Below are 9,575 nucleotides of genomic sequence, written 5' to 3'. Positions count from 1 at the left end.
CCGGCCCCCCCGCCGGTCTGCGGGCAGGGACGGGCGCCACCTGCTGGGAGCAGGCGAGATGTGCATCTGATGCCACTGTAGGCTTTGGTCCTTCGGGACTGAGGCTGTGCTCCGGACCGCAGCCTCAGGCANAAGAGGGAGGGCGGATTGCAGCATTCTCTTCCCCAGAAGTTTCTCCCAACAGCTGTTTCACATGCCTTTCACAGGGGTGACGCTTTTACATGTCAGAAGTGTGTTGCTGTATGGGTGTGTCAATCGGTAACTCCCCAAATGTGTACCAAGTACCAGCCTCCAAGCTGATGACATGGTGACCAACGAGACGGCCACGCCCGGTAGGCCCTGAAGGCAGGAAGCCGAGATTAAACAACTTGTTACACACGAACCATCTAACCACAAACTTAATCCTGCACAGTGGGAAAGGGGAGGGTGCACATTGTTTCCATCGAACTCCCTAGCAGTTCCGCAAGGTAGGAGGTGATTGCTATATTACAGAGGAAGCCCAGGAAGGCCGAGGGGGCGGGGCTCAGGTAGGCATCAAGGTGTGCCAGTCCCCTGGAGGCAGGAGGGTTCAGGATCCCTGCCAGACACACCAATAGCTCCCAACCCCTCCCCTCAAAGGCCTAGGAAGCAACTGTTTCTCCAAAGGCTGGTTTCAGCGGGTTTCTGCCATTCCTAGGGGTTAGACCAAACCTCCTGCAGGAAATGCGCTCCTGTCCCGTCTAAAGGGAGGAGCAGACACGACACCGAGTCCTCAAAGACCATCCGCCCAAGGCCACCTTCTGGTCTCCCACTGGCATCCCGTTTTCGTCGAATGAACCCACCATCCTTGATGAGGGAAAAGGATCCTGCACTAAGATGTGTCGGTCCCTGAGCCACTGGGAATTGCCATCTCCTCCCCAGCCTCAGTTTCCCTTCCTGTCTAGTGCGAGGTCAGAGTGGACGCTATCAAGATGTAGGTCTATCTGAGGGTTAGAGTCCTCTTCACCCACCTTCATCAGCACATGCAGAGGTGCACAGACCCCTCAGCAGTGCTGGGCGTCCTCAGTTTCCCCAAGGTGACCCATGTCTGAGAGCCAAGAGCCAAAATGATTCAGATTGCAAAGGCAAATCAGGCTCCCTGTCCCCAGGGCGGCTCAGGATACAGCAGCCAGGACACCTCTACCTCCCTTGGGGACCGGGATGCAGCCCCAGGCCACCAGGAGGGCTCAGGAGGCCAGACCCACAGGCCGGGTCCCCTCCCTCCCTGCGTTTTGGCCCCTCGCTGTATCCACAAACGCTCCCTGAGCTAGAATCCGAAGCCCTCTGCTGTTTTGTAGCCAGCAGCCACGGGGCAGGTCACCTAACCTGTCCGCAGGTGTCCCGTCTCATCATCCAGCGAGATGAAGACGATGGAGACACCGGCCTCCCAGGGGGTGGATGGGGCAGATGAAATGACCCTCTGCACAGAGGGCCGGGCGCCCGGGCATTAGCGCTCACCACGAGTCAGCCCCGCTGGGGACTGCGGCCTCCCCAAATGCGGGAAGACCGGATGGACTGCGCACACACCACTCACCCTGCACGGTACTTGGCACTTGGACGTCCACTTAGCCCTCACAAAACCCGCGCTTCCACCCGCCTTTTTTAGGTGGGGAATCAGGCCCAGAGAGGAGTGACATCCCCAGCGTCATTGAGCGCTGGATTCAAGCGGGTCGCTCTGGAATCAGAGCCCGGTCTAGGGCTACGTCAGCGCCCACGATGACGGGGCAGCCTGGGGTCTGGGCGGGACCCCTTCATCCCCATCCCAGCCGGCACCTCCCCACCGTGGCCACAGGAGGGCAGCAGCATCGCGGCCATCGCGGGCCTCTCTGGGCTCCGCCAGGGACAGGGAGGCCCCCTGGAAGGGAGGCCCAGGTGGTGGCAGAGCCAGGCCCAGAGGGAGAAGTCTCCGGTTTTGTTCAACCTCTACAGGGTTTTTCCAAAAAAAAAAAAAAAATACATATGTATATAATTGTTTGCCAGCATTTTTATAATCAGGTTTCAAGCCCAAATTGAGATTTCGAGGCTTTTTGGAAAACAAAGAAATTTGGCAACAGTGGGAGACCGCNNNNCACTCGTTCCAGTAGCCCTTGGGCTTCAGGCGGCATCAGCGTTGGGGACGTCCCATCAGGTGGCACCCCTCAGCCTCACTATTGACAGTTTGGGTCAGATCATTGGGGGCCTTCCTTCACATTGAAGGTTGCCCCGCAGCAAACCCAGGCGCACAAACACGGACTCTGGGACGGCAGCCCAGGGTCTGACCCTCTGGTCCCCAGGTCCCCCGAGATGAGATGCGAGCCCGGAAGGGAACCCCTGCAGGGGTGCTCACGTCAGTCTGACCTTTTCATGGGGTCTGTCTGTGCTCGACCCCAGGGAGGCGCCCTGGCTCCCCGACCTCGCCGGCTTCTCCAGGCGTTTAGACCCCACAGACCTTCCATTCTGTGAAGTAAGTAGAAGCCTGATGGGTGTCGCTGCCTCCGTGGGGATGAGGAGACTGCAAAAGGCTGACGTGACTTGTCTGAGGTCACATGTCCAGTGTGAGGCAGGGGCAGAGCGTCCCTCGTGTCCAAAGTCCCACCATGGTTCAGGGAGAGCCGGGCTGCCTGCTGACCCCGACCCACAGCCACCGCCTGCAGGAAGCCCACAGCTAATCATAGACGCGGCCGTCCACAGCCCTTCCCCTGCCTCCCGCCCTGTGAGGGGCATCACTGCACAGAGCCCCTCAAGCCTGAAACTCAACTTTTGTGAGCTCCACCCCTCACCCCAACCCCACATCCCACACCCAGACGGTCACCACGCGCGGTCAGTTCTCCCCAGGCCCACCTTTTAGGAAGACAAAACCGGCTGGAGCCTGGTGAAAGCTGTCCCTTTGGAACAGACGCAGTCCACGCCATGTCCTGTGGCACCTCCGACTCTGGGACCCCCCGCCTCGGCTTTGATCCAGCATTGGGTTGCACTGTGTGTTCCCAACAGTGCAGGAAGACGGCTGGGCAGAGAAGGCCGCAGAACAAAAGCATCAGAGGGGGTTTTCTTCATGGGAGAAAAGACGATCTCTAAGGGTTAGTGTGCAACCAACATGTGCTTGTACATTTCTTACACTCAGCTCACATAACCCTTTGCTGGCACCCGTCTGCCCACTACAGTCTTTGGACTTGGCTACCCTTGGGGTGGAGAAATCACAGGGGAGGGTTATCGGGGATGCGGAGGGCAGGAGACCAAGAGGCCAGCTGTTTGGCGAACTTGGGCTTCCTCTTGGGGCCCCCATGGTAGAGGGCGGGGCCTGGTTCTATCCCTGATCTGATTCATGGTCACGGCCACTTCCATGCCACCCCCTTCTCCGTCTCCCCATCCAGTTCCCACTGCCCGGATCCCTCTACTTCAGCCAGCTGGGCGGTGGGCAGCCAGGGCGGCCCAGGTCTGCTAACAGCTGGGGTCAGCCGCAGCCACAGGGACAAGTCCCAGGGAGGACATGGTCCTCTAGCACCTGCTTCTGTTTTGGAGACCATGGCATCCAAATGTGGGCCTTCCCGCTCCTGCATCTGGAGCTAGCACTCTACAGGGTGGATGCCCTTTGTCGCTGGGTCTAAACTCTCACGAAGAAAGAAAGTGCCAAGACTGTGGATTCGTGCCTATGGTTGTACAAGGACTGGGTGAGCCCCCGCCTTCTCTGCTGGGGGGCCTCTCAGAATCACAAAGAGCTGCTTCAGCTTTTAATGCCACTTCTCTGTGTTAACCATGGATGGTGGGAGGCTCGATCTAGAGTAAGTCCTTCGATTCCATGCTCCTCCTGCGATGGAGGCATCACTAACATTTAAAGCTCAATCTTGGGGCGCCTGGGTGGCTTAGTCGGTTAAGCGTCCGACTTTCGCTTAGGTCATGATCTCGCGGTTCGTGGGTTCGAGCCCCGCGTCGGGCTCTGTGCTGACTGCCAGCTCAGAGCCTGGAGCCTGTTTCAGTCTGTGACTCCCTCTCTCTCTGACCCTCCCCTGCTCACGCTGTCTCTCTCTCTCTTAGATATAAATAAAAACCTTAAAAATTTTTTTTAAAAAATAATAAAGCTCAATCTTATTTTGTCCCTTCCCCCCTCCCTAGATGTAGCCCCAGCCGGGACTCCCCTCTGCATTCTTCCCCTGAAAGAAATGAGGATGATCCTGGTAATTTTTTTCCCCTGAAAGAAATGAGGATGATCCTGGGTTTGCATTTATTATTTTTCTATGTTTAAAATTGTGACTTTATTATACATAAAAAGGAGTGTGCATAACTGTTAAGGCATGATAATAAAACACTCACACACACACTCACCGCTTGGATCAAGAAACAGAGTATTTTCCCCAGAAGCTATTGCTTTCCTGAACTTCAAGTTAATCATTCCCTTTCTTTTCTTTTCTTTTCTCTTCTCTTCTTTTCTTTTTTTTTTTCTGTCTAAACAACACCTTAACTCTCTTAATATTTATACCTCTATGTTACAGTATCTCACAGAGCAAATCTTTCCCTTGTTCATCTTCTTCAGGAAAGAAGATGAACTTGGCTATCCCTTGAACTTTTCTCTTCTACATACATTTTAAACTCAGCTTTTCAATACCATAAAAAAATTCTCTTGGGATTTCCATTGAGATTGCACATAATAATTTAGGGAGAATTGAATTTTTCTTTTTTTCTTTTATTTTTTTAGTGTTTTTGTTTATTTTTGAGAGACAGAGACACGCATACATACAGTATGAGCAGGGGAGGGTCAGAGAGAGGGAGACACAGAATCCAAAGCAGGATCCAGACTCAGCTATTAGCACAGAGCCCGACACGGGACTCAAACTCACAAACTATGAGATCATGACCTGAGCCAAAGTCAGCCATTTAACCGACTGATTCACCCAGGTGCCCCAGGGGAGAACTGAGTTTTTAAAATACTGAGTCCTTTTATCCAAGAATACAGGGTATTTCTGCATTTGTGTAGATTTTCTTCAAAATCTATTTAGTTTATAATTTTTTCTATAAGGAGTTACCACATTCTTTGGTTGATTAATTCCTAGGTACTTTTTACTATTGCTAAATAGTATTTTTTAATTACATTTTTACCTAATTGTTAATGACATACAGAAACACAATTGACTCTTTGTGTTTTTATATATTGAACTAAATTGTTAGACATTTAATTCTAATAATTTATTGGTAGATTCCTTTGGGTTTTCTTTGTAGATGATCCTATCATTTATTCATAGTATTCATTAGTTTATTGCTTCCTTTCAATGTTTGTGCCTTTTATTCATTTTTCTTGCATTAAAACCCTGGTTAGAATCTAACCACAATGTTGAAAAGAATTGGCATCATTGGTCTATTTCTGATCTTAAAATTATTACTTTTAATATTTTATTATTATGAATAATAGCATCTCTACCTAACTATATATCTATATCTAGATACTTAGATAGATATTCCTCTTTATCAAGTTAAGGACATTCCTTTCAATTTCTGGCTTGTATGGAATTTTTATAATGAATGAATGTTGAATTTTATTGAGCTTTTTCATCTAATGAAATGATCGTGCTTTTCTCTTAAAGCTGTTAATGTCATAAATTATGTTAAATGATTCCCTAATAATTAGTCAACCTTGCATTCATAAGATAAACACAACTTAATTGTGATGTACCAAATTTTTTCAATTATTGTTGTTGAATTTTCCATGCTATTATTCTCTTTAGTTTTTCTTAATGTTTATTTATTTAGTTTGAGAGAGAGAGAGAGAGAGAGAGAGTGAACAGTGGGAAGGGCAGAGAGAGAAAGGGACAGAGAATCCCAAGCAGGCCCTGCACTGTCAGCTCAGAGCCCAATGTGGGGCTCAAACCCACAAACCGTGAGATCATGACCTGAGCGGAAACCGAAAGTCAGACATTTAACCAACGGAGCCACCCAGGCACCTCTCTTTTTAGGTTTCTTTCAATTCCAGTTAGTTACCATACAGTATAATATTAGTTTCAGGTGTGCGATGTGGTGGTCTGACACCCCCTCACCCGGCGCTCACCATGTCAAGTGCGCTCCTTCATCCCCATCCCCCACCCCCACCCCCCCCTCCAGTAACCATCAGTTTGTTTTCCTCAGCTGACAGTCTGTATCTTGGTTCATTGTGCTAATATTTTAAAACAAATTTTCAATNCGGATGCTCAACCGACTGAGCCACCCAGGCACCCCAAAATTATTCTTTAGTGTACGGTCTTGACCTATTTATCAAGATAAAGTAAGTTGACTGACTACATATCTTTACCCTGGGAGAGAAATTGGATAAGCTTGACATGGTTAGTGCTTTGAATGGTTAGCAGAATTTACCTAGGAACCCATCTGGCACTGAAATTGTCTTTAAAGGAAGATTTTAGCTTACTAACTTAATTTATTTAACAACTATGGGGCTGGAGCACCTGGGTGGCTCAGTTGGTTAAGCATCCGACTCTTGGTTTCAGCTCAGGTCATGATCTCACAGTTTGTGAGTTCAATCCCCATGTCAGGCTCTGCTTGGGATTTCCCTCTCTCTCTCTCAGAGCTCTGCCCCTCCCCTGCTCATACTCTCTCTCTCTCTCTCAAAATAAATAAACTTAAAAAAAATAATTTTGGGACCATTCAGGTTTCTATTACTTCTTGAGTAAATTTTGATACATGGTATTTTTCTAGGAATCTGACCATTTCTTTTAAAACTTCACATTGATGGCATAAAGGTAATTGACAATATCTTTATATCACCCATTTGATTTATGCCGCATCTATTATTATGTCTCTTCTTTCATTCCTAGTGTTATTGATTCATACCCTCTTTTATCTTAATTAATCTTGTAAGACACCTGTCTGATATTTTAGTCCTCTCAAAGAATCGTACTTTGTTTCCAGCCATTCTCCTCTCCATCTTTGCTTTCCATTGCATTAATTCTGTTTTTATCAAAATCACTTGACTCCTTTGGGTTTATTTGTTCCCTCTCTAACTTTATGAGTTGGCTGCTTTGCATATTAATTTTGGGAATTTCTTATTCACTAATACAAGTATTTAAGGTATTACAGTCTCCTCTAAGTACATGGCCCTGGTCACATCTCACAAGGTTTGATACAAACATTTTTGTTATTGGTTAGTATTAAGTATTTTCTAACTTGAGTCATGAGTTCCTTTCTGGCCCCTGAGTCTGTTTCAGGTGTCTCTTCTCAAGTTCCCAGAAGTCTGAGCTTTTTTTCTTTTTTTTTTTTTGAGTCATCTTTTTGGTTGTCCCTTTCAGACGTTTTTGGATTGTAATCAGAGAACCGAGTCTGTGTACAAACCATGCTGGATGCCGAGGTGCCCCTGCAGGAAGGAAGGACTCACTCTCCCTGCTGCCCAGGAACGGCTGGAAGGTGGCCCTTCACAGTCAGCCTCTGGGGGTTGCCCAGGCTGAAGAAATGGGCTCGCCCAACCAGGGCCATGCCTCAGTGTGAGGGCAGCTGTGATGACAAAATAGCAAATCTGAGTTGCTGCCCAGGCATTTGACCGTGTGACAACCCTGCCCTCACCCAGAGTCCGGACATGCACATAAGGACTGGGGCTTAGGATTCCGGCCAAAGTTCCCATCTTGCTTTTTGGGGGATTTGTGTATGGATGGATGTATGGATGAATGTGTTTATTTATTATGCCTGGGTGGCTCAGTTGGTTAAGTATCTGATTTCGTCTGGCCATGTGTAGCAGCATGGATGGACCTTGAGGGTGTTATGCTGAACGAAATAAGTCAGGCAGAGAAGGACAAATACCATATGTTTGCACGTATAGGAGGGTTAGGAGGAACTTAACGGAGGATTGTGGGGGAGAAGAAGGGGGGAAATGGTGGGAGAAAGGGGGAGAGGCAAACCATGAGAGACTCTTGAATGCTGAGAACAAACTGAGGACTGATGGGTGTGGGGGGGAGGGGGGCGATGGGCATGGAGGCGGGCACTTGTGGGGATGAGCACTGGGTGTTGTATGGAAACCAACTTGAGAATAAACTTTGTAAAAAAAAAAAAGTATCTGATTTCAGCTCAGGTCATAATCTCGCGGTTCATGAGTTCGAGCCCCACATAGGGCTCTGTGCTGTCAACGCAGAGCCTGCTTTGGATCCTCTGCCCCACCCCCACCTCTGCCTCCCTGTCACTGGTTCTAAATAAATAAATAAATAAATAATTAAACTTTAAAAAATTATTTATTTTTTAATGTTTTTTAAAATTTATTTTTGAGAGAGAGCAAGCAGGGGAGGGGCAGAGAGAGAGAGAGAGGCAGAATCCCAAGAAGGCTCCGTGCGGCCAGCTCAGAGCCCGATGTGGGGATCAAACTCATGAACCGTGAGATCATGACCTGAGCCAAAGTCAAGGGTCAGCTGCTCAACTGACTGAGCCCCCCAAGCGCCCCCTAATCTGCATGTTCTCCGGGGTCTCCAGGGTGTCCAAAGTGGCCGCCTGCATCCAATCAGTGTGGGAAGACAAAGGCCTGGGCCCTCACCCCAGCCCGGGACCACGCCGAAGGACCGCCCAGCCGCAGAGCTCTCCACAGCGCTGGCTGAGGCTTCCTGCTACCCAGCCTGCACTCTCCCCGCCCCCCACTGCTGCCAAGCCTTGGACAGTCCCCCCAATGAACCTCCTACTCCCCAATCTCCATCTCAGTTCCCAGGAGATCCGGTCTGTGACCCTAATCTTTGAAATTCATTCAGGTTAGCCGTATAGTCTGGCATATTTTCTGTGTTCTACACAAGCCTGGAGAGAGTGCTTGGGATTCCGTAATCTGCCTACGTTTATATTAAGCTTGCAACTGTGTTCCTCAAGTTTTCTGTGTCTTCATTGAGACGGTCTAAAAATACCCCATCACAAAGGTGGAGATGTCTGTACTTATTCTTTCCATCTTTGTTTCTATTTTTTGCAGCCATGGTATTAGTCCTGTGTAAATCAAGGACTCTTACTGGTGCCAGGCAGATCTGAACCTTCCGTTAAGTGGACATTTTATCTCTAATAACGCTCTTCTCTCTTGGAGTCCACTTTTATCCTGTGTGAACACAGCCACAGCCACGGCAACTTTCTTTGACTTAGTATTTATTTGCTTAGCATCTTTCTTCAGTACTTGGACCTTCAACAGTTCTGGGTCCTCATGGTTGAGATATGCCTCTTATAAACAGAACATAACCTAGATATTTTAGAAATCCAATCTGACACTCATCTCTTAACGGAAGAGTATAGTCCTTTGATGTGTATTGCTGATAATATAAACCTAGATTAATTTCTATAGTCTCATAATACATTTTCTTTCTTTTAATTTTTTATTTTCAGGGAGAGAGAGAGAGAATTCAGCATGGAGCCTGATGCGGGGCTCGATCCCATAATGCTGGGATCATAACCTGAGCCAGAATCAAATAGGACACTCAACCAACTGAGCGACCCAGGTGCCCTCCATAATGTATTTTCTATTCATTCTAACACTTTCTATCCCCAACCCCCTTCTTTGCCTTCTTTTCAACCATTTGAGATTTTTATCTTATTTTTCTTTTGTTCTGTTTAGAAATTATACATCCAGTGACTAGTTATTTGTGCTATTTTAA

This window comes from Crocuta crocuta, unplaced genomic scaffold (genome assembly GCF_008692635.1).
Source record: "Crocuta crocuta isolate KB4526 unplaced genomic scaffold, BGI_CrCroc_1.0 scaffold143, whole genome shotgun sequence".
In the NCBI taxonomy this organism is placed as follows: Eukaryota; Metazoa; Chordata; class Mammalia; order Carnivora; family Hyaenidae; genus Crocuta; species Crocuta crocuta.
Note: the sequence above shows the minus strand (reverse complement) of the source record.